General features: G+C 43.4%; 1 protein-coding gene across 2 annotated transcripts in view; it reads left to right on the top strand.

Annotated features, from left to right (window-relative positions):
- The first annotated feature begins 982 nt into the window (after nt 1-982).
- Nucleotides 983-24,738, top strand: part of LOC149322349 (cdc42 effector protein 4-like) — a 33,089-nt gene continuing 9,333 nt past the window's right edge. Inside the window, exon 1 of one of the 2 annotated variants that reach the window (XM_089540161.1) lies at nt 983-1,068. The gene's annotated coding sequence lies outside the window, so the exon portion shown is untranslated. Of the gene's footprint in view, nt 1,069-2,501; nt 2,542-24,738 lie in introns of those variants that run through there. The other variant, XM_089540171.1, reaches the window with a different exon arrangement.

Here is a 24,738-nt window from a genome sequence, read left to right on the forward strand (position 1 = left end):
CAGGCGGGGAGGGAAAGCCTCCTTAAGTGGAGGCTTCCCCTCGCCACTTGGCCTCCGCTCCCCACCGCGATCGCGAGGGAAAATGTAGGACAAAATTTTCAAATGTAGGACACATGTTTGTGTGTCCTACATTTGAAAATTTTGTCCTACATTTTTGCCGGTTTGGAGGTCCGGCAGTATGGCAAACCTTCCTCTACCTCCTTCTCTGCTTCTTCCTCCTCTTCTTCTGGCGTTTGGCCAGAAAGGGAAGTACATTTCTGCCATCTGTCTAGGAATAATGCCAAATGTCCTCCATTTTGATCATGCCTAAGAAACATGCATTTATATTAACATTTTTTTAAAATCATCAATTTTTTTCGCATGTCCTCCATTTAAAAAAATGTGTCCTACATTTGAAAATTTTATTCGCTCCCCCAGTTGTCTGAGGGACAGCAACCCGGCCCCCGGCTCAAAAAGGTTGCCTACCCCTGGCTCAAACCAACAAGACAGGGATGCCAAACTCAATATTTTTGTGAGACATTGAGCCTTCTCTGTCCAGTTCTGGGAAAAATATATTAATAATAATAATAATAATAATAATAATAATAATAATAATAATAATAATAATAAATATTATTATTATTCTCTGTCAGACAGTCAGAGAGAGCTGTGGTGCCACCAAAAGAAACTACAATTCCCATGATTCCCTAGCACTGAGCCAGGGCAGTTAGAGCGGCCCCTAGAGGGGGAAAGAGGAAATGCAACAGCAGTAGCAATAGGGATGAAGCGAATAATGCCTTTCCTTCCCTCCCTTTGCTGAGACCTATATCCACTTCTCTTCCCTACTGAGCCGAGATAAAGAGTCCAATAACGAGGAGTTCAAATATTCGAATGGAGGAGACCAGAGCGAGAACACTGACGTGTTACCAGCCCATTGGCGCTCGGGGCCCGTGACGTCACAGCGGGATAAGGGGGGGGGTTCGAGAGGGCGGGGGCGTGGCCTGTTCAGTCTGCAGCCAGCGAGCGAAGGAGGTGGTCATGATGGGGCGGAGGCTCCGTCCTGGGAGCCGAGGGGCAGCGGCTGAGCCGGTAACAAAAGCCGAGGGGCTCCGGGAAGAGATGGGGGGACCGGGAGGGGAGGAGAGACGCCTCAGGTGCGGTGGAGAGGGGAGTGTGAGGGGAACAGGGAGGGAGGAAAGAAAGAAAGAAAGAAAGAAAGAAAGGTAGGTAGGTAGGTAGGTAGGTAGGTAGGTAGGTGTCTGTAGACAGAGAAAGAGAGGAAGAAATGGGGCTTTGTCTTCCTTTTCCCCTTCAGGGTGACTAAATGGAGGGCACCCCAGGGAAGTGTGTGTGTGTGTGTGTGTATATATATATATATATATATATATGGAGGATACGACGTAATAAAAGCTAAAAGCCCCTCATAGAGATGTAAATTTGTTTTAAGAGGGAGGGGATAATGGGATTTGTTTTGTTGTATTGTATGGCTTTTTATATTGTTGTAAGCCGCCTCGATCTTATAGGAGAGGCGGGGTAGAAATAAATATTATTATCATTATTGTTATTACTATTAAATGCATGCTTCTCAGTCCTGCTCAGAATGGAGGACCTTTTGGAATTGCTCCTGGACAGAAAGGTTGGAATGGAGGACAGGTCCTGGGAAAAGGAGGACTCCAGCTCCCCCTGCTCCTCCTCTATTCCTTCACAGGGAGATCTTGCGGGAAGGGAGAGGCCTCCCCCCGTAACAGGGTGACCATATGTCCTAACTGCAAGGGAGGACAAGGCACTGCCGAATAGAGGACATTCCAGAAAAAATTGAGGACACACCCAAATATAACTGCTAAACACATGCATATAAATGGAAATGCATGCTTTCTAGTCTTGCTCAGAATGGAGGACATTTTGGGATTCCTCCTGGACAGAAAGGCTGAAATGGAGGACATGTCCTGGACAAAGAGGACGGCTGGTCACCCTGCCTTGGAAGAGAGGGGGGGGCTTGTTTAATCTCTCCTGGCCTTGCCTTGCTCAATAAGGCTTTTGTAGGCTAAGCACAGAATCATAGAATTTCAAGTGCTTTCCTAGATTTGCCTGATCATGTAATGGTTTGGGCCCAGGACTAAGGCTGCATCCTCACTGCAGAAATAATGCAGTTTCATGCCACCTTGACTGCCATGGCTCAATGCTGAGGAATCCTGGGAATTGTTGTTTGTTGCTGCAGAGAAAGGAAAATGTCCCACAAAACTACAGTTCCCAGAATTTCATAGCATTGAGCCAGGGCACTAAAAGTGGTCTCAAACTGGATTATTTCTGCAGTGCAGACAGCCCCTACGACTCTGGGGGCCAGAGTTCAAATCTCAGCTCAGGCATAGAAACCCATTGGGTGCCCTTGGGCTAGTCATACTCTCTCAGCCTCAGGGGAAGGCAATGGCAAGTCAGAAATGACTTGAAGGCCCAGGACAAAAGGAGGAGGAGGAGTGGCTTCCTTACCATCTTAATTTAGTCTTAGAACAACACCATCGACATCTTGACAAAATGCAGGCCTGGGACTAACAGCATCTTCAGGTTTTTCCCTTTCTCCTGTGTGATTTTTGACACCTTTCTCCAATGAAGAAGCCAGTGGAGCTTCAAAAGCTTGCACCACACATTTGGTGCATTTTTGGGTGGCTCAATAAAGATATTGCTGTTTTGTGGATTTTGGATGTTATTGTACTCTGCTGTATGGCCAACATGGCTATCACTGGATAGGCTTCCTAGATTTAGAGGTGATAAACAAATATTTAGAGGTTGAAACTACAGGGATGATTTCTGAGCAGAACAGAAAGGGAGAAAGGAGGGAGGGAGGAGACCTTCTATCAATGAAGTCACAAATGGTGGTACCTTTTTCCCAGCTGTGTGTGTATCCTCTAAGGATCTGAAGCCTCCTTATGTTTAAAGTCAGCCTTTGCGGTTTGTTAGGCTTGAAGTCAAAGGAGGAGTGAACTCTTTCTTTCTGTCATTCTTTTTTTCCGTGCTTCCTTCTTTCCTTCCTTTCCTTCCTTCCTCTTTTCTTTTCTGTCCAGATGGGTACATCTACAACCCATTGATCGTTCAGCCCATCCCATTATCCACACACACCCCCATAAATGCAACTACCCAAAGGAAGGCGCAGGGCGGGGTGAGAGAGGATGGAAAGAAAGGATTGACTGGAATCGCTAAGGGGTTTTTCAGTCCTCCTGGCTGGGAAGCGTGGAGCCTGATGCTGCCCTTTGCTGGGCTTTGGCAAAGCATATGGCTAGGGTTGTATGTATCATTGCATCTGTCATAGATATCTTGTCCCTCCGGTTTTAGGTTTTGGTCCCCACTCCCAGAAAGACTTTTCCATTGTCTTGAAAAAGCGGCTGTGTCTCTTTAAAATCTAGTGAATGAATGCTATAGCTTGGAGATGAGTACTGCAGCTCAGTGACTGCATGTGCTGTAGGAGCCAGCCAGAAAGTTAAAAGGAAGTAGCCTATGAGAAAAATCCCTGCCTTTTCCAAGATTCAAATGCACTTGGAGGAAGAGAGTTGCTTTCATTTCCCCATGGGAGCTTCTGAACAAAGGAGAAGCCTTAAACTAACAATCTGTTCTCTTCTTTCTCTGCCCCCCTCCCACGACAAGGCGCTGTGGGTCAGCGTGGGAAACTTCTGCCCCAGTGGGAGCTCAAGAACTTCTGCTGGCAGGCCTACTTGCAGCTTTGAAGGGTCCGGTGTCTTCTAGTTCATGTGTTTCCAAGGAGGGAAGGAGTGAGTTTATTCTGATTTCTAGCTGCTGGATGTGGTCTGGGCAGGTAGAGGGCAGGTAGGTCTGTAGGGTGTGAAAGGAAAGGCTGTACATTTGGCTCTGAAATTGTGTGTGTTTCTTTCCTGCTGTACTGGTAACGGTCTTGCTTGATTAAACCCCTGCACAAGCTTGGAAAGTTAACATTTATTGGAAGTATTGAAGCGCTGGCAATATGTCTATCAAACTAAAAATCCACTTAAGTAAGTGCTTGCCCAAAAATTGAAGGTATGGAAGCACTGGCAATAATCAGCCAGATAAATCCACTTAAGTAAGTACTTATCCAAAGGCAACAGCTGTGTGGTCTCTCCTCTTACCTACTTACTGTTCACAGCTTTATATGAGATTCTTCTTTCTTTGCCAGGCTCCTTTTCTCTTTTCCCATGCAAGTGGTGATGAGATTTGCAGGCGGTTGGTAAGCAGGGGAGGGTATTAGGGATTTTACATGTTCTGTATTTTAACTTTGTTAGCCGCCCCGATTGTTCTCAGAGGGGCGGGATACAAATAAATATTATTATTGTTGTTGTTGTTGTTGTTGCAAGGTGTCTGGCTGGGCAAGAGGGAGCTACTGCCTCCATTCCCGGTTGGACTTATTGAAATTCAGCTTGACAAAAGAACACTGAGCAGGCGTTCTAGACAAAGGGAGAACTGCTAGGGTTACGCTACTGTTCCTTCTGCCTTGCTTAAATTTCAGGCTGCCCTGCCAAGTTCTGTATGAGCGTCTCTCTGTTGGGCAGCTCTTTAGATCCACTCCTGCAGTAGACAAGGATGAACTTGTCTCCTGACGTATCCTTTTAAACTTTCTTCAGGCTGACTCCAAGGTGGCTTTCTTCACTCTGACAAAATAAAGCCTGTGTGCCTGGCTTGTGAGCTGACTGTGCCCTGTCTTGGAACAGGGATGCTCCTTTCACTGCATGTGGCAGGATGCCTGGCAAATGTTTAGTCCAGCAGCAGCCCCCAGATGTTATGAATTATTTAGCTGGGTTTCTTCAAAACAGACACACAGAGGCCTTTTGTGTACATGAGTTGGGGGATAATGAATGGTTTTAGCTTGGTGTTTTCTGTTGCTCCCACTTCGAATCAACTGTCAAAAAATGATGTTATAATTCAAACTGATATTGGAGGGGGGAAAGTTCCCTAAATCATTTGGGAAGAGGGAAAGGAAACAGACATAGATGGAAATTGTTAAAATGCATCATTTGCTGCATAACTGGTAATGAAATGTTTGATTGTTTAACAATGATAAACACATGATAATATGCATGTTTACACAGAAGTAAATTTCCCCATTTTTAATGACAATTACTTCAGAGAAAGTTTTCATAAGGTTGCTGTCTCAGTAGGAGCTCTGGTTTTGGAGGCTCATGAATGCTGTTCTCTTTCTAAGGAGCAGAAGGTAAAGCGTCAACTAAAGGCATCAGTTACAAAAGTTAGGATTGCTGTTTCTTTCTTCAGATTTAGAATATGCTGGTTGCAGCATCTACTCTACTAATGATGGCCTTTATGATGCCAATGGCAGTGTCAATTCATTGGGAGTTGACATGTCTCTCCAAATGCACAGTTAGCAGGAGAAACAGCCCCTTCAGTTTTGTAATGTAGGTTTCCTTTGTAGTGCTTGGTGCTGGAAATGTATGGAGGCAAGTTCTGAAGCCAGAGAACATGGCCTCTGCTATTGAGATATTAATGACCAAGTGGGTTTGAACTCTTAAACTTGTCTGTGGGTGGATCTTGGACTTGATGGCCTGAAGTGCAAAGTCCTAGTTGATAAAGGAACCTGGCAGACTCCCAGTTCCATTAATGAAGGAAAGTGTTTTGGAGGAGAACATGTGGCTGCATTGCTACTTATTGAATGAAAGTGCAGAGGTTCAGCTGGTCAGTACTGGTTGTCATGCTCTGATAGAGACCCTAAATGAAGTATGTAAAATAAAGTTGTATGTTTTGGCTGCTAACAGCTCAATGGTCCTGTAGCTTCCCTTCTCAGTAGGCATTCTTGCATTCAACAAGATGCTGACTGCCAGGTTTCTGGCTGCAGCATTTGTGGAGCTTGATAAGCTTGGGGTTGGGGTGGGGGGAGGTCTTCACCTTTTCAACTGGAAAAGGTAGTTATCTTAAGTAGAAACAACTAATCGGCCTCTGGGCCATGTTCTGCAGCCGGGCAGCCCAGCTGCAGTGTGTCTGAAAAACAAAGATACACCTAATCCTTGTTTCCATAAGAAGGCCACATTACTCCTAGCTCCTCAGATTTCTGTTAAACTTCATCTGCTCATGCAAGAAGAATGTATAACTTTTGTTGGGATAGATAGGAAACTTGGGAATCCCATTCTGTCCAGTATAAAACACTGGATGATGATAGCATGGAAGAGTAAGGAATGCAAGGGTGTTTTGCTGCTAGCATCACATACACAGTGGCCAGTGTGGTGTTCAGCAAATGAATTTTTTCCCCTTCTCCAAAATCCATGTGCTGACTGCGATTTACAGTGCTGTTCTGTGCCAGTGTCCAATAGTGGATTCTTTCACAAATCCTCTGGAAAGATTCGTGTATTGCTGTACTTGTTCTTTGCTGGTAAACACAGTACCTGCTGGAGCAAGCCAGCATAATAATACTGCACTCTGGTGTGCATTGCAGAGTTCTGAATGATCTCTATCCTACTTACTGCATTTGTACTACTCCCGCCCTCCCTCAACCTGGTTTCCTCTTGATATGGCTTTAAAAAACAAACTAAACACTTTTCACCTAAGGGAAAATTTCAGGGAACTTCATTGGACTCAGAGGCCTTCAGCCTTTGCCCTGCTTGGAGCACTTTTATGAAAAAGATGTAATAACCTGCCTGGTTTCACTGCTGTATCTGCTGACTGTGTAGGTTCACCTGCAATTGGGTGCCTTGGGAACAAGTGCTTGGCTTGGGTACATCTGCACTGTAGAAATAATGCAGTTTGGCACCCCTTTAGCTGCCATGGCTCTGTTCTACAGAATACTGGGATTTGTAGTTTGGTGAAGCACCAGCACTCTTTGGCAGGGAAGGCTAAAGTCAAATCTCAGGATTTCATAGAGCAATAACACTTAAAGTGGTGTCTAACTATTTCTACAGTGTAAGTGCACCCCTAATTGTTAGTCAGTGGTCAGTTCATGTCTTTGGATGCCTTAAACTAAAGTACCACATGCCAGTGAGTCAGGTTTAATTTCTAGGAAAGGTAGTGAATTATCCTAGGTTGCCCTGGGTTATTCCCGTTGTGACCAGAGTCAAGAATGCTGCTGTAGTGTTTTTTTCTATTATGATCACAGGTTATTGTACCCAGGGGGATGGTCACTTAAAAATGGCTTGGGCTCTGCTGACACAACTGGGCTTTTGCTGAGCAGAGCATTCCAGGACTCATTGTCTGGTATGATTGTTCAGAGCCTAAACAGTGGCGGTAAACAGCCTTCTCAGTTGCTTGTTACCTATTTGTTTTGTTTTGTATTAGCAGATTATTGCTTCACTTGGCTTTGAGAAGCTTGACTGTGGCTCCCTTGTTGGGAGGGCTTACTGCTCTGGCCAGTATGTTCTGATACATTATCCACAGAAACAAACTTTCCACAAAAGAAAATTCACTATTTTCTTTTCCTGTGTGCCCTAGAGGCTTTGGGCTTTTAAACAGCTTTTTAGGCAGAAAGGGCTGGACTTTTTCTTAACAAATAGGCCTGTGTGCCTTTTCATAGCTGACTAAGTGTGCTGATGGAGAGAATGGTGTAGTGAGTGGTTTGAGAATTAGACTACAACTCTGAAGACCTGGATTTGATTCCCTCTCAAGCCATGGAAATCCACTGACTTTGGGCAAGTCACACACACTCAGCCCCAGAAAACCCTATGATAGGTTCCTCTTTTATCCTCCCTTCATTGGCTCCCCTTCCGCATCCGGTACAAGCTTTTGTTACTGACTTTCAAAGCCCTCCATGGGTTGGCCCCTCCTTACTTATCTGACCTTCTTTCTCCTTACATTCCTACTCGCACCCTCCGCTCTGGTAGTCAGGGTCTCCTGTCACAGTGTAGGACTACCACTGCCCCCTCCCGAATTCGTCCCTTCTCGCTTGTTGCCCCTTACTCCTGGAACCTTCTTCCCCCACATGCACACCTCATCACTTCTCTACCCAGTTTCAAAACTGAATTAAAGACTATATTGTTTAGAGAAGCATTCCCAGAGGTGAGTCCCTCTCTGACCCAGGAAGCCTCCTTCTAACCATCCATCAAGAAGCCAAGCCCTTCCTCCAGTCCTTCTGCCTTGGTCCAGGAGGTGGAGAAGATCTGCTGGACCTGATCCTATTCCCCACCACCACTCCCTTCTCCTTTTGTGTCGTGTCTTTTAGATTGTAAGCCTGAGGGCAGGGAACCGTCTGACTAAAAAATTTATGTACAGCGCTGTGTAAATTTACAGCGCTTTATAAATAAAGGTTAATAATAATAATAATAATAATAATAATAATAATAGGTTCACCCTGGAGTCGTTGTAAACTGGAAATGACTTGAATGCACACAACAAGAACAAGGATTGCTTAACAGGATGAAGGTACATGTATGTAGTCTAGGGTTCCTTTCCATACAGTGTCCAACCAGATCCTGCTCAGATATGGTCTGACTCTTAAGACATCTGGAGAGTGCTTGGTTGCATTCTCCGGTTGTAGATTATGTGAATGTTTTTGTAAATGGGTGGAGAACATCTCTGGGTTCAGTAATGCCTTATACATCTGTATCTGTTTTAATCTTGCAAGATGCAATATGTATTAGAACAAATTCTGAAGAACAGTTGAGATGCAAATAAAGTCAGAGTAGTGAATCTTTCTTTTTTTTTAAAAAAAAAGTTAATTTCTCATCAGTTGACAATTTAATATAATATGATTATGTAATCCAACAACGATTTTGTCCTTCAGTAGATCATTGGTGTTTGATGACTTGGGACCAGCTACTGAGTTCACAACTGTTAGGTGGATTAGTAATAGGCTGACTGGCCGAACCCAAAGGATGCTCAGCAATGACTCCTCTTCATCCTGGAAAGAAGTGACCAATGGGGTGCTACTGGGTTCTGGCCTGGGCACAGTGCTATTCAATATCTTTATCAATGGCTTGGGTTAAAGAATAGGGAGCATGTTTATCAAATTTGCAGATGACACCAAATTAGGAAGAGTACTTAATATCGCAGAGGACAGGATCAAAATTCAAAATGACCTGAATAGATTAGAAAGCTGGACCAAAACTAACAAAACGAACGTCAGCAGGGAGAAATGCACTTGGGCAGAAAAAATGAAATGCATAGATATAGGATGGGGGACACCTGACTTAACAAGAATACATGTGAAAGGGATCTGGAAGTCCTAGTAGACACCAAGTTGAACATGAGTCAACAGTGTGATGCAGCAGCTAAAAAGGTCACTGCGATTCTAGGCTGCATCAATAGAAGTATAGTGTTTAGATCAAAGGAAGTAATAGTGCCACTCTATTTTGCCTTGGTCAGGCCTCACCTAGAATATTGTGTCCAGTTCTCTGCACCACAATTCCAAAAGGATGTTGAGAAGCTGGAGCGTGTTCAGAGGAGGGCAACCAAAATGGTGAAGGACCTGGAAATCATGCATTATGAGGAGAGACTTAGAGAGCTGGGTATGTTTAGCCTGGAGAAAAGAAGGTTAAGAGGTGATATGATAGCCCTGTTTAAATATTTGAAGGGGTGTCACATTGAGGAAGAAGCAAGGTTGTTTTCTGCTCTCCAGAGACTAGACCATGGAACAATGGATGAAAGCTACAGGAAAAGAGATTCAACCTAAGCATTAATAGGAACTTCCTGACAGTAAGGACTGTTCAACAGTGGTGCACTACTCCTGGAGAGTAGTGAAGCTTCCTACTTTGGAGGATTTCAAACAGAGGTTGAATAGCCATCAGTCGAGGGTGCTTGGTGAGTTTCTGCATAACGGGCTGGATGGCTGTTGTGGTCTCTTCCAACTCTATGATTCTATGAGCCTCTTGCTTAAGATTGGTTAGAATAACAGTACTACCATGCAATGATATTGTACAAAATGGATCCACAAATATAATAATAATAATAATAATTATTATTATTATTATTATTATTTATACCTAAAGATTCCCTAGATGCCAAAATGACTCTAAAGGGAGACTATAGTTGCTTGGACATATCATGGGGTTACATGACTCATCGAAAAAGATGATAATACTTGGTCCTGTGAAAGGCAGTAGGAAAAGAGACTGACTACATTACAAGTGGATAGTCTCAATCAATGAAACTGTGGACCTGAGTTGGCAAGACCTAAGCAGGTCTGTTAATAAAAAAATGTCTTGGAGGATTCTCATTCGTAATTTTGCTATAAATCAAAGCTGAGTTGAAGGCAATTAAAAACAACAAATGTATGGTTTTCTGCCCCAGTTTTTCACCAACATTGGGACTCAATGCAATTTGTATGTGTATGTGTGTCTTTCCTGTTGATGTATGGCAACCACATGAATTTCATAGGATTTTCTTAGGCAAGAAATACTCAGAGGTGTTTTTTTTTTTCCAGTTTCTTCCTCTGACATATAGCCTGCAGCACCTGGTATTCATTGACAGTGCCCCATCTACTAACCAGGGCTTGACCCTATTTAGCTTCCAAGAGTTGGTGCAGCATCGTAAAAGAGATACAGATAAAAGATGTCAGTAAAAACAGACAGAAAATTAAATAGAATTAAAATATGAATAGAATTTAAAAACTACTTATAATGTATCCATATTAAAATGTATTCATTTACTAAGTTCAGCATATTTTTAGGAGTATTTTCTTTTTAAACAGTTCCAAAAGGCCTATTATATAGAATCATAGAATCGTAGAGTTGGAAGAGACCATCAGGGCCATCCAGTGCAACCCCCTGCCATGCAGGAAATCCAAATCAAAGCATCCCTGACATGTATGATATGTATAAGGTGGTTCTCAGTTCTGAAAAAGACTGAATACTCCTAAATACTCCTTTTGTTCATGAATGAGCTCTAAATTCCTGGTTGACAAGTTGCTTGGCTGCCCACTGTTTTATGGGAAAGAAGTAGGCATAACAGTTCAGAGGACCATCTTGCCAGTACTGGATATCAATTCCTAGTAAAGAAGTATAGCAGGGGTGAAGAACCTATGGCCCTGGGAATCATGCGACCCTCCAGGTGTATCTTGATTGCAATTTTCAGCATTCTTCATCATCAGCCGTGCTGGTTGGGGCTTCTAGGACTTGCAGTCTAACGCTATACATTGGGAGTGGGGAACCTACAGCCCTCCAGGTATTCTCATTATGTCAAACCACCAGCCATGTTCATGTAGCATCACCATAAAGGGAGAAGCTACAACTAAGTCCTCATGAGCCTGCCTAAAAATTCCTTCAGCTTGGCTGGTGGTGAGGCATGCTGGGAATAGTAGTTGGTCAGAACCTAGAGGGCTGGAGGTTCACTACTCCTGAAGTATATCGTAAAAGCTGCTGCTGCTCTCCAGATAGTGTTAGATTGCAAGTCCTAGAAGCCACAACCAGCATAGTTGATGATGAGGAACCGATATTGTAGCCACAGTGTTGTGAGTTCGATCCCAGGGCTCCACGATTGACTCAGCCTTCCATTCTTTCATAGGTCAGTAAAATGAGTACCCAGGTTATTGGAGACAATTGGATTACAGATTGTAAGCCATTTAGAGAGTGCTGAGTTCACTGATAAACGGTATAGAAATGTAAATGCTATTGCTGTTCCCATCCTTCCTGGTATAACGGCTCCCTCAATGTAATATTAATAAGCCTTCTTCTTGAGTGTCTGTTGTGTCTACCATCTTACAGCAACAACAATAATAAAAATGCAGCCCACTAATATAATAACCCCTTAACCTGGATCTCAGCTAGAACTGATGGATTTTGTACTTGGTTGTTGTTGTTAAGATGTTGTGGCTTTGGTGAGGTACTGTAATCATTGGGTAAAATACTCCCACAAATATTAAAGGTAGTTATTTTTTACACTGATAGTGTTTAACTAAATATTAAGTTTGCTCATTTTCTTGCTGAAAAAGATGAATTGTTCCCATTCAGCATTCTTCAGAAAGGCAATAGGTTTTCTCCAGTCACTGCACATTTAATGAATTAGTTGACTTGTGGTTTTTAAATCTGACTAATAATTAAAGGTCCTCTGCTCAGTGAATCCTGATCAGCAGTGAAAAGGAAAAAGAAAAGGGAGTGGAGGTTCAAGCAGCATCTTTAAGGCTAATTGCTTTATTTCAGCTGAGTTTTTGTGGATTTCTGTCCACTCCTTCAGGTGTACAGATTAGAGCTGGTTATATGAAAAACCTACCTTGTTTTTGTTGCTTCATAAAATACTTGGAAAGGGAGAGTTTTATGTTTCACAGCTAGGCACCATCACCAGCAGTTGAACAACTTCTTTTGATCAATAAATGGAAGTGTTTGTTTGCACAGCCTCACTCTGAAAATCTAGCCTCCAGTTTCTCTCTGTAGTTATTGCTGCCCTGCCCCAGATGCCTGTCAGGATACCTTACCTTACAGCCTTTTCTGCCTTCGATCTATTTTACTTTCTGACGTGGTTGCCTAAGGCAAGGTTAGTTAGTATATAGCACAGGGTGAGTATTTTGGTGCAGTCCACTTGCAGTTCCTTTTACCAACTGGGGTTTTCTTAAAACAGGATGTAATACATGCCTTGAACAGCAAAGTAGCTTGAAAGGTTTAGGAGATACACATGTGTGGAGAATCTTGCTTCTTTTTCATGGTCTCTATGCTTCACACGTGGGGTTCATGCCTTCAACCACTTGAGTGAGGGCACAGATGACCACTTGAAGAACCACTGTTACAGGTAAACAACCTGTTCTTCGTGGTCTCTGTGCCTCACCCAAGTGATTGTGGGTGTGAACCTCATTTATGTTGTGGGCACAAATGATCACTTGAAGAACCTTAGTTACAGGTAAGCAATATGTTCTTTAACAACAACTTTTTAAATAAGCTCAGAACAAAATATAGCTTTGCTAATACTGTCACTAGCTAAAAGGTGGTTGGTACTTAAAACTAATTGGTTACAAGCATTTGTGAGAAGATCTCCTTTAAGGACAATCTGCAATGTCCTAGAGTCAGCAATATAAAACTAAGGGCCATTACAGATGGCCCTAAAGGGGCAGCTTGATGCTGCCCCTTTGAACACTGGATCAGGACCACGGCAATCCCACACCACAACCCTGATTCAGCATTTTTCTGGCCCAAAAAGAAGCGGCAAAATGCTATTCCTTTTTTGGGTTGGAAAAAACCCACCTTTTGTGGCAGCAGCTCTTTCCACTCCTGCAGCGTGCAGCGTCTGAAGCCGCTCTGTCGGAACGCCAGAACGCTGCCTGCCATCTGAGTGTGTGGATGGTGTGATGGGGCCTAGAATCATAGTTGGAAGAGACCACAAGGTCCATCCAGTCCAGCCCCCTGCCATACAGGAACTCTCAATCAAAGCTTACCCGACAGATGGCCATCCATCTTCTGCTTAAAGACCTCCAAGGAGGGAGACTCCACCACTCTCTGAGGCAGTTTGTTCCTTGCTGTCAGGAAGTTCCTCCTAATGTTGAGCTGGAATCTCCTTTCCTGCAGTTTGCATCCATTGTTCCGTGTTCTAGTTTCTGGAGTAGCAAACTTCCCTCCTCAGTATGACATCCCTTCACGTATTTAAACAGGGCTATCATATCCCTTCTTAACCTTCTCTTCTCTAGACTAAACATCCTCAGCTCCCTAAGTCGTTCCTCATAGGGCTTGGTTTCAAGACTCTTCACCACTTTAGTTGCCCTCCTTTGGACACACTCCAGTTTCTCAATGTCCTTTTTGAATTGTGGTGCCCAGAACTAGACACAGTATTCCAGGTGGGGCCTGACCAAAGCAGAATACAGTGGCACTATTACTTCCCTCGATTTAGACACATGCGTCATCTAAACATCATGCCCTCACACCGCCCCCTAGCCAGCGCTTATTGTCGATTTGTTCCGGCCCTTGGTCAATAAGGAGAACTTTGTTTGCTTACCCCACTCCCTTAGCTGTTTTATTAGATGAATCTGTTAATCTCCTTTCAGGATGTGGGCAATGAAGTTTCCATTTGTCCTCTAGTATCTTTGATCAAAGCTCTGCTCCTGTGATCTTTTCCTCTCTCAAAGTGTTGGCTTGTGATCTATAATGGACCACAGGCCCTGCCTGGGGCCAATTCCAACCTTTTCCCTATATTAATTTGTAAGTGCTGCACTGGGACAAACCCAAGAGAAGGAACTGTTCATGACTGGTCCCACTGGGAAAAGGGTAAGCATTTTGGTGGGATTATGAACATTTTAGAATACTGTATACATTTTTCCTTCTTTGAACAGGATGGGACAGAAGTATTCATTACTGGAAAAATCTTTATAGATACATTAGTGTGAATCAGTGCTGGTTCTAATCTTAGGGGTTTATTGTGCCCGCCAGCACCTTGCCACTGTTGCCATAATCCATTTGCTTCCCCCCTCCCAGAAAGAGATGAGTAGGTGTGCAGAGATTAAAGCTCCATTTTCTTGCTTAATGTCAGTCTATAGTACTGATTACTGCAGCAGCATAACAAAAGAGGCTCTAACCTGGCATCTGTCCTAAGGATAGTTTAACAGCCATGTTGTAGAATAAGTGAGATTGCAACATAGAATTGGTTAGTCAGTTCATCACTTTTACATTTCCTTAAAAAGCCAACCTGATTAATTGGGCACTGTCACTCAGCCAGCTTCTTGAAATTAAAAAGGTATTCTTCCTATCTGGGCCAGTGCATGTGGTTTTTGATGGCTAGCCCACCAAGAAGTACACAAAGCTAGGCAGGATACGAGGAGGTCCCATTATTGCCTATTGTGTTCATATAATTAAATGTAATTAGTTGAACAGTTTCATTATTAAATACTAGGAGCTAGGATCTCAAGTATTTGCTTCCCAAGGTTTTTTGGTTAGCCTTTCTAACCTTCAGCCAAGGCTGTCTAGAAAAAAGGCTCTGGAAGTAGAGCGTGCACTGTATTCAGAAAGAGCCATTACAATCCTGGCTCTTCTTACAAATTGTGAATGTTGTGTATTGAGCTGGGGCAGAGTATAGGCTATTGCACAAGAAGTGGGAAGAAGAGAGGGTGCCAGAGATAAACAGGCGACTCTAGTCATTTGTCTTCATAGGACCCAGAGTTGGTTGGATACTCATTTGTTGTCTTCACAATGAACAGACAGGCTCAAGGGTTGACAGTGTCTGGAGAAGTGAGAGCTACTATTTGTCTACTCAGTCTTTTTTCATCCCATCTAATTAAATGGGACTGTCCATGTGGCTAAGTGAAGTGGCTAATGCTTCCTTGCAGGTGGGGCACATTCCCTCATGTTTAAAGGAGGCAGTAATAAGGCGTCAATTAAAGTAACCTGCCCTTGACCCAGCAGATTTGAGAAGTTATAGACCAGACTCAGGTATTCTATTCTTGGCCAAGAAGACCAAGGGACTCATGGCCCCTGAACTTCAGATGCATCAGGCTGATGCAGATTATCTATACTCATTTGAATCAGCCTTTCCGTTGGGACAGACTTGCCTTGGTGAATGATTTACACTGGTTTGGAGTAGAGACTGTGAACCTATATCCTGGATTTCTCATTGACTATTTTGTTTTATTTATTGAATTTATATCCCACCTTTCTTCCAGTTGACTACAGTATTATCATTGACCATGATATCCTTTTGGACTGCCCTGTGAGACTCAGCCTTGGGCACTATATTGCATTGTTTCTGGTCCTTTCTATCAGGCCATATCTACTGATGGTGGAGAACTACCATTTAGCAATCATGGCCATTGATCTTCAGAGTGTAAAGGCTTCTGTCCTGTTCCTTATTCATTTAATATCTGCATGAATCTTTTGGAGGAGGCCATCTGAAGCTCTGGAGTAAGAAGGCATCAATGTATTGGTAACACTCAGCTTCACTGCAATAGTTAGCTATCTCCAAGGACGTGGAAATGAGGATGATGAGAATAAACAAGCTGAAAATAAATCCACCCAAGGAAATGCTGCTAACTGACCTGTGAACTATATCCGGCATGGTCCAGATTGAGTTGTGGTCTTCCGAAAAATTCAATTCATAACTTGGGAGTGCTCTTGGATCCTCAGTTGGTAGCAGCCATAAGGAGTGTGTTCAGTGTTCCTGTAGTAACCATACCTGAGTCAGTCTGTTCTCATTCATGCCTTGGTCACTGTTAGAGTTTTGCACAGTATTCTGTTTGGAGCTACTCTTGAAGAACAACTGGAAGCTTGCATTGGTGCAAAATAAAGCAGCTGGGCTGCTAACTGCTACACATTGCTGTGATTACATGACAACAATATTGAAAGATATGCATTAGCTCCCAGTTGATTTCCATACTCAGTTCAAGGCATTGGTTTTCAGCTGTAAGGCTGTAAACAGCTTTGGACCTGGTCATCTGTGGGAGTGTCTGTCTCAGTATTAACCTGCTTGGTTATTAAGATCAGCAGAAGCATTTTTCATTTACCTTTCCAAATTGTTACTGGTTTCAGTATTACTTTTAGTGGTCTACTGCTTTATTTTTCTGCTCTGTTGTCCTCTGTACACTGCCTTGTGAGTTTCAGAAAAGTAGTACAGAAATGCTACAGATAAATAAATATTGAGATGCAGGCAGCAGGAAATCCCAGCAGGCTTCATGCAGTGAAAATTTCAAAGTATGTACTTTGTTTGCAGTTCTTGCTGTAGCATGGACAACACTGTAATGCTTGTTCCATGCTTGTATACAATGGTCTAAAAACAAGTGATACTTCAAAATAAAAAAATCTTTTAATTCTTTTGGGTGGGACTACAGGTTTATTCCCATGTCTGTGCAAATATAATCAGTTACAATGTGGGTAATAAACTTTCCCTTGCAAACTATAGGGAATTTCTGCTCTAAAATTGAGGTTCTGTTATACATAGTTAGGCCCATGTAGTATCCTTTTGACTCCAACCAGCTCATTGTACACATCATATTAGATATTCTAAAGTATCAAAAGACAAGACATGGGCATGACAAGCATCTCAGGTTGAAACTACAGGACTTCCAAGGGGAGCATTGTTTTGCATGCTGAAAGTCCCAAGTACCGATCACAGGTCCAGGTCGGGTAGAATCCTATCTGAAAGTTGCTAATGATCAGAGTGGACAGTACTGGACTGGATGGATGAATTGACTAACTGAATATAATACTTCTCATATCCCCAGAATAATGGACCATCTGACCTTGAAACTGACCACCAACTGCCTATTTAATTTTCTTAAAATGTCTTGGCATCCAGTAGCATTTTTCTTGGCAGATTATTCAGAGATGGTTTTTTAAAGCTTCATTTTCCCTCCAGCTTTATCCAAGTAACAGTGTGATTGTCACAGGATCTTGTCTCAGTTCTTGTCCAGCTGCAGATGGAGACAAGAGGCCCCACTCTTCCTCTCTTCCACCCACCACCATCTTCCAAAATAAAAAGGAGAAGGGAGAGATTCTTCCTTCTTACTTTACTTTTGATCATGGGGCTGTGAAGTAAAGAAAATTACTAGGACAGTAGTCAAAAGGACATGGACCATTACTGACAAGTAACTGTTTCTACTTAAAATAATTGTTTGTTAATTTAATCCAGTCACTTTAGTCATAGTCATTTTAAAGGTGAAGGATTTGCATAGCAGTTCTGAGTTTAGGTCTTATAGTTTTGTCTGCTCTCCCATTTCTGGCTTCTGTGAAAATTGCCTTTATTTTTAGCTTTAAAGGTTGAAAATAAATGCTGGTAAGGTAAAATAAAATGTTTTAGCAATTGCTAAGGATAACCCAGTCTCTCCCCACCTCCTGTTCAACAGTTTTAAAACATCTTTTTTCTTAGTAAGATATCATTGTTTTATATCTTAATTACAGATACCAGTGTGGATTGCATGCTAGGATCATTAGCAAAGAGATCAGAACTAAAACTGCAGATATAAACATGTGCTTAAACAAAACTGCAGGAATGAACAAAATCATTCAAAATACATTTCTGGTTGCTGAAAAGAGTGTAGAAAAGGGTAACCAAAAATGATGAATGGGCTGGAGAAGTTATCTTTGAAGATAGATTACAGTGTGTATTTGTTGGGGTGGGGAAGGGAAGGGGAAACGGAGGGGGGAGAACTTTTTGTCCCTATCAGACTAGAACATGGAGTCATGCAAGGAAACTGTCGGAGATTCAGAACAGAGTCAAAGAAGTAGTACTTTACATAGTACGTAGTGCAACTATGGATTTCACTGTTACAAAATGTGATGATGACCAGCAACGTGTGTCTGTGTGCATGCTTTCAGTCACCTGCTCTCTTATGGTGCCCCCATGAATTTCATACGGTTTTCTTAGGCATGGAATACTCAGAGGTGTATTCTGAGTTAATGCAGGGAGGTGACAATTTAAGGGGAAGCCTGGTTACAGACATCTTTCCCTTGCAAAATCATATGCCCCAGCATCTAGCTGGTAAGAGTTCATTGCCGATATCCTATCCAAGTACTAACAAGAGTTGACCTTGCTTAGCTTCCAAGATCAGATAGGATGTGGTGCCTTTAAGGCATTTTGGCTTTAATTGACCAATATAGATGGTTTTAAAAGGAAAGATTAAAGAGATTTGTTGAAAATAACATTGCCAGTCACTACTAGTCATGATGAGGCTGTATGCCTCATCATACCAGCTGCTAGGGAACAACAGCAACGCAGGGCTGCTATGCTCAAATCCTGCTTGTTGGGTTTCACAGTCATTTGGTTGGCCGCTGTGAGAAACCGGATGCTAGACTAGAGATAGGTCTTTGATTTGACCCAGCAGGGCTGCCCTTAGGTTCAGATTTATTTTTAGACTCGGCTTCAGTCCCACAGAACTTGATTCTTATATGAGCTAGTCCACTTCTGTTTTTGAAGAAAATGCTATTTCAGTGAAAACGTCTGTGAAATAAATCAACTGGCTTCACGTAATTTGCTACTCAGATGAGTTTAATCTGAGCAGAACCTTGAAACAAAAGCTGAGCTATAGATCTCTCTCAATGTTAACTGTTCATACATAATATAAACCCTGGCTTTCTGTAAGTCCCAGCCCAAGTGAATACATTGTTAAGGCTATCAATGATCCTATTTTCATATTTACCTATAAGAAACAGGTTATTTCTCATCACCTCTTATTTTTCCCATATATGAATAGAGCCATTGTTGCCCTCCCAATCTAGAAAAGGCTACATTCTTAATCATTCCATCTAGCAATAGTTTTTATTTTTGTATGACACTGTGTTGTAAGTGCTGATAAGGTCACTAGGGAAGACTTTGTGGCAGCTGTATGTACTCCCTGGAACTGGAGCATAGAAGTGTTCCATGGGGAAATGGGGGCTTTCCCTGAAAAAGATTATAGTGGTTATACAAAAATGTAAGTTATGCCATTTGAAATCAGTTGCTCTAATTCAGCACTCTATCATACTAGCCAGGGTGAGCCACAAAGGGGCCAACCTCTATTGATGGTCTCCAGCAAGAAGCTATCAGGAGCTGGACAGGCAGTGTGAGGGCATGTATTTTTTGAAGCAAGCTGTGGCCTAGAAAGGCCTTTCAACAATTTAGTCCCTAGTATTTGTTTCAAATAGGCACTTAAGCAGTTCCAACTCTTTACACAAGGATAGGAAAACTTTGGCTCTCTAGATGTTTTACACTTCGTCACACATAATTATTGTGGCCAGTGGTAAGGGATTACAGGAGGTTTGGTTCAAAATATCTGGAGAGCCAAATCCTCAACCCCTCTTGAACTACCATTTTAAGAGGGAACCAATTTTGCACAATCTCTTATATTTTTCTTGCCCTTAAGTTGATTTGTTTGCCTTAAGTGCTAGCATTAATAAAAAGGCAGGGGCTACAGATTGACTATTCTGTAACTACAATTAGAGCCCAAGTTCCCTGTTTGTGTCTGTACTGATTTGAGGCAGAGGAGCCTGGAGCTAGGGTGGGATGGTTCAGGTGAGTTGGGATGGCTGGCACATCAGATGGTTGTGGGTTGTACTGTTCTGAAAAGCTGTCTGGCAGGTCTAGAGGTGAAATTTCCCCTCTACCATGTACTCCTAATATGCTCTTGTGCAGGAGCTCACTTGTCCCCATGCTCTGTTTTCATAAGCAACCAGCCAAATAGCTCTGGGAAGCTTTAGGAACATTATATTTGTCCCCTTAATCTTTAAGTCCTGTATTGGGCAGGATATTCACTGAATAAACAAATGTGTATGTTTCTCAGTTCTCAGACTGCCTCTGAAAACAGATATCTCTACTTGGCTGTCAAGGCTGGGAAGAGAGGTTTCCATTAATGGAGCAGGTGGAAATAGATGTAATGGAGATGGTGTAGCAGGGTGTGATTTAAAGCATATCCACTTCTTTGGACCACCAGCAGGCTTTGAAATCCAGCGTTTTAGGTGTTTGTAACAGAGATCCATCAGAGGAATAGAACTCTTCACCTAAAATGTGCCGTGCATCTTCCAATGTCTACTGTAGTTTCTTTAGAAGCATAAGAGGGGATGACAGACGTTTGTTTAAAAGATGACCCAGTACCTGAATCGATGCTGTTAACATCCCAGCTAGCTACACCTGTTTTCTCTCCTCAGCTTTGTGAAACTTTTCAATAGAAGGCAGATCGTTGAGTGCACTTAGAAGAAGGAGGTCTTCAAATGAACCTAGATAGTGAATTCATTGGGCTTCTAAATTTAAAAAGACACTGAGTGTGTGTGTGTGTGTGTGTGTGTGTGTGTGTGTATAAATAAATCTATCTGGCTTTTCTTCACGAACGAAGATTCAGAAAGGACACATCCCATGCTTTCTTTTGATGACTAAAAAGGCCAATCCGAGGTAAACAAATCCGGTTGCAGAAAGCACAGCAGAAAGTCTCCTTGGGTGACGTTTCTGGGTTGTGGTTCTTTCTGCGTTGTCGTTTCTCTTCGAGACTAGTTCGGTGTGAGCTTTCAAAAAAGGCTGCAGCATCATGGATAGTGCGTCTCCATGCCTCCTGATGCGAGGCCAGGGCAGACCATTTTTGGTGATCAATTTGGCCAAGCCTGAGATGTTGTTTCAAGGAGTCCTTGTATCTCTTCTTTGGGGCACCCCTCTTACACTGACCCGTGGTGAGTTTACCGTAGAATACTATTTTTGGGAGGCGATGGTCCTTCATCCTAGAAACGTGTCCTCAATAGCATGGACTCAATGCTAGTGATCCCCGCTTGCTCAAGGACAGCAACATTTGTCACATAGTCCAGTGTATATTTAGAATTGTGCGTGAACAGTGCTGATGAAAGCGTTCGAGGAGTCGTAGGTGTTGACGATAGGTGACCCAGGTTTCAGACCCATAAAGGAGAATAGACAGTACAATGGCTCTATACACACTGATTTTTGTGCTTCGCCTCAAGTGTTTGTTACTCCAGACTCTTTTGTGAGGCCTTCCGAATGCACTATACTGTATGCCATTGCCAGTCTGTGATCGTTCTCTTTATCAATCTTGGCGTCTGAGGAGATGATGCTTCCCAGGTAGGTGAACTGCTGGACGGACTTAAGCACAGATGTGCCTACAGTGATGTGGGGATGGTAGTGTTCTTCCTGAGGTGCCGGCTGGTAGAGAACTTCTGTTTTCTTCAGACTCACTTCCAGTCCAAAGAGTTCTGCAGCTGTTGCAAAACAAGATGTTAGGTGCTGCAGAGCTGCTTCCGTATGGGCAACGAGGGCAGCATCATCAGCAAAAAGCAGCTCACGGACTAGATAGTTTAGAGTCTTCGTGCGAGCCCTCAGGCAGCTTAAGTTAAACAGGCTACCATCAGTACGGTAGCGTATATAAATGCCATCTACTTCTTCGAGATCTGCTGTAGCCCTTTGGAGCATCATGCTGAAGAAGATTGTAAATAGAGTTGAAGCGAGAACACAACCTTGTTTCACACCATTAGTTATTAGAAAGGGCTCCGAGAGAGCGTCGCCATATGTGACTTGACCTTGCTGGCCTTCATGTAGCAGGATGATCATTTTGAGGAATTTGGGGGGGCATCCTAGTCGTTCCAGGATCTGCCACAGACCTTTTCTACTCACAGTGTCGAAGGCTTTGGTGAGGTTGACAAATGTTACATAGGCTGTGCGTGCAGAGCACGCACTAGGGTTAGAAAGGGGCGGTGCTTCCGCACCCCCCTAACCCTAGTGCGTGCTCTGCACGCACAAAATGGCAGTGGCCGTTCCACACGGCCGCTGCCATGAGGACGTCACGACCGCGCCGCCTCTATACAGGGCAGCGCGGAAGTGACTTCCTTGCTCCGCGCCATTGTGCTTAGTACGCCCTTAGCGCAGAGCAAGAAGGAGCTCCGTTTCGGAGCTCCTTCCTGGTTTGGTCTGCTGGGCGCAGCCTTCACACGGCTGTGCCCAGTGGACCAAAGGAGAAAGGGGCCAAGCGGCTCCTTTCTTCTCCCCGCCGCCGCAGGGTGTCCTTGGGGCTTGAAGCCCCAGGGACACCCCTTTTCAGGCTGCGGGGAAGCGGCATTTTGCCACTTCCCCGCAGCCTGAAAAGCGGTGGATCAGGGCCTCAGTGACTGCCGCTCTGGACACTGAGGCCCCAATACACCGGGGAAAGGGGCGGGTACAGCCCACCCCAAATGGGCGGTCTGGAAGTTGTCTCTCATGGCAGCTTGTTGAAGATTGTTGACTTGGAGTCTCCTCTTTAGGATGCCACCCCTCTTAGGTTTAAACTTAAAATGGAGATTTAGTTTACATCTTACGAGGTGATGATCTGTTTGACATTCTGCACAGGGCATCACTCGGGTATGACGAACATCACGAATATTTCTCTGGCGCGCTATGATATAGTCAATGAGGTGCCAGTGGTTGGATCGGGGATGCATCCAAGTTGTCTTCAGGCTATCTTTATGCTGAAAGATAGTGTTTGTAATAGTCAACTGCTGCTGTGTCTCTGTGTGTGTACACACACACACACACACACACACACTTGTTCTTTGCACACATTTTTATTTTACTTTCTCTGCATGTGGATGTAAATAGTAAATGGGGATTGAGCCAATGTGGTGTTGTGGTTTGAATGTTGGACTGTATCTTTATTGACCAGGGCTCAAGTCCCCACTCAGAGATAGAAACCCACTGGGTGATCTTGGGTAAGTCACACTCTCTTAACCTCAAAGGAAGGAAATGCAAAAAGACCTCTGAACAAATCTAGCTAAGAAAACCCTGTGATAGGTTCACTTTAGGGCTGTTGTCAGAAACACTCAACCACAACAAACCCATGGGGGGGACGCACTGCCTCCACCAGTGGGAATGCTAACCCAGGTCCAAAACACACTGCAGAAATGATCCAGTTTGAGACCGTTTTAACTGCCCTGGCTCAATGCTAGGGAATTCTGGGAACTGTAGTTTTCTGAGACATTTAGCCGTCTCTGTCAGAGAGCTCTGGTGCCACAATAAATTACAAGTCCCAGGATTCCCTAGCACTGAGCCAGGGCAGTGAAAGCCATCTCAAACTGGAATATTGATGCAATGTATTTTGGACCAGAGTCACCTCTCTTATTTCTGAGAGTTAGGTAACTGTTCTCTGTGTACTGCTTTCCACAATTATCTTTATAATGGCTTGAGTCAGAAGCTTTTCTTCTTGAAAGAAAGCTATGCTTTGTGGGAAGCTGCGTCCTGTGCCCACCATGGTGTCCTGCTGTCTTGCTGTGCCTCCTCAGAACTGAAGAATATGCACAGTCCTGGCTATGAGAGGAATCCTTGGAAGTCATTCCAAATAAGACTGATTATGCAACGTGTTGTCCTGCCTCATTCCTCAAACTTTAGTAGGAATCTAGAGAGGTTGTTATCTTCCATTTATAACTTCTTTCCCATTGCTGCCCCCCCCCCCCCCACCACTGATCATGTATTGCCAGTAGCCTTCTGTCTAGAGGTCTCACTGGTCTCACTGCCATGCTTTAAATGTTTTCCTTTTTAACTCCCTCCCCCCCCCCCCCCATTTGCAATGCACCGGATGAATGGATGGGTTAGCAGGCAGGAGTGAAGCAATGGCTGCACTTGGCTAGCAGTTCATTCCTAGGCAGGACTGTTTCCTCTTCTTCCCCTTCAAAGTGTCCTGGTACCCCCAAAAGAAAAAGTACCAAAAGGCAGTTTTTGGAAGGAAAAGGCTAAAGAGGAAAGAAGAGTAATTTGACATTTAATGGGATCTCCCTGCTTTGCTTCCTTCCATCCATATTTGTAGTGCGTGCACTTCTCAGTGAAATCTATTGAACTGTGCTGCTTTTGTACTGATTTTTGCCCAGAGGCAGCTCTGTTCCAGGGACTCACCTCAGCTAACAGAAGTGCTGCCTCAGCAGAAGGCCCACAGTAGAACCTGGCCTTAATCTAGCTTTTGCCCTGCTTTCAGCAATGAACAGGTAGTCATCCCCCCACTTCCCCTCTTCTGTCAGTTCAGGCATACATAACTTTGGCTGGTGTTAATGTATTGGATGTATCCAAAGTAAATGTAGTTACTGTCTAGCTTCATTTTTTTTTAGTTTGCGCACACTACAAATGTGGATGGAAGGAAGCAAACCAGGGAGATTCCATTAAATGTCAAATTACCCTTCTTTCCTTTTCAGGCTGGGCCATAATAACTCTGAGAGATTGGAAAAGTTGTTGTTGTTGTTATTATTATTATTATGCTTTATTTATATAGCACTGTAGATTTACCCCTTATACGACTATTCCCAGCCAACTCCCTATGAGATTCTGGGTGCTGTATTCCAAAAAATTAATTTTTAAAAGCCATTTGGTCAGCTATTCCCAAACTATTTATCAGGCTTCTCCCAAAATCTCCTAATAAGCTCCCCCCCCCCCCCCAAATGCAGGTGTAGAGACTGATTGTATGCTTTCATCCACTCAAGAAAATGACAAAATATTCCCTAGGTCATCTCATCTGCATTA

Source organism: Sceloporus occidentalis, unplaced genomic scaffold, assembly GCF_023333645.1.
Source record: "Sceloporus occidentalis isolate IW3139 unplaced genomic scaffold, rSceOcc1.0.p SCAF_1, whole genome shotgun sequence".
Taxonomy (NCBI): domain Eukaryota; kingdom Metazoa; phylum Chordata; class Lepidosauria; order Squamata; family Phrynosomatidae; genus Sceloporus; species Sceloporus occidentalis.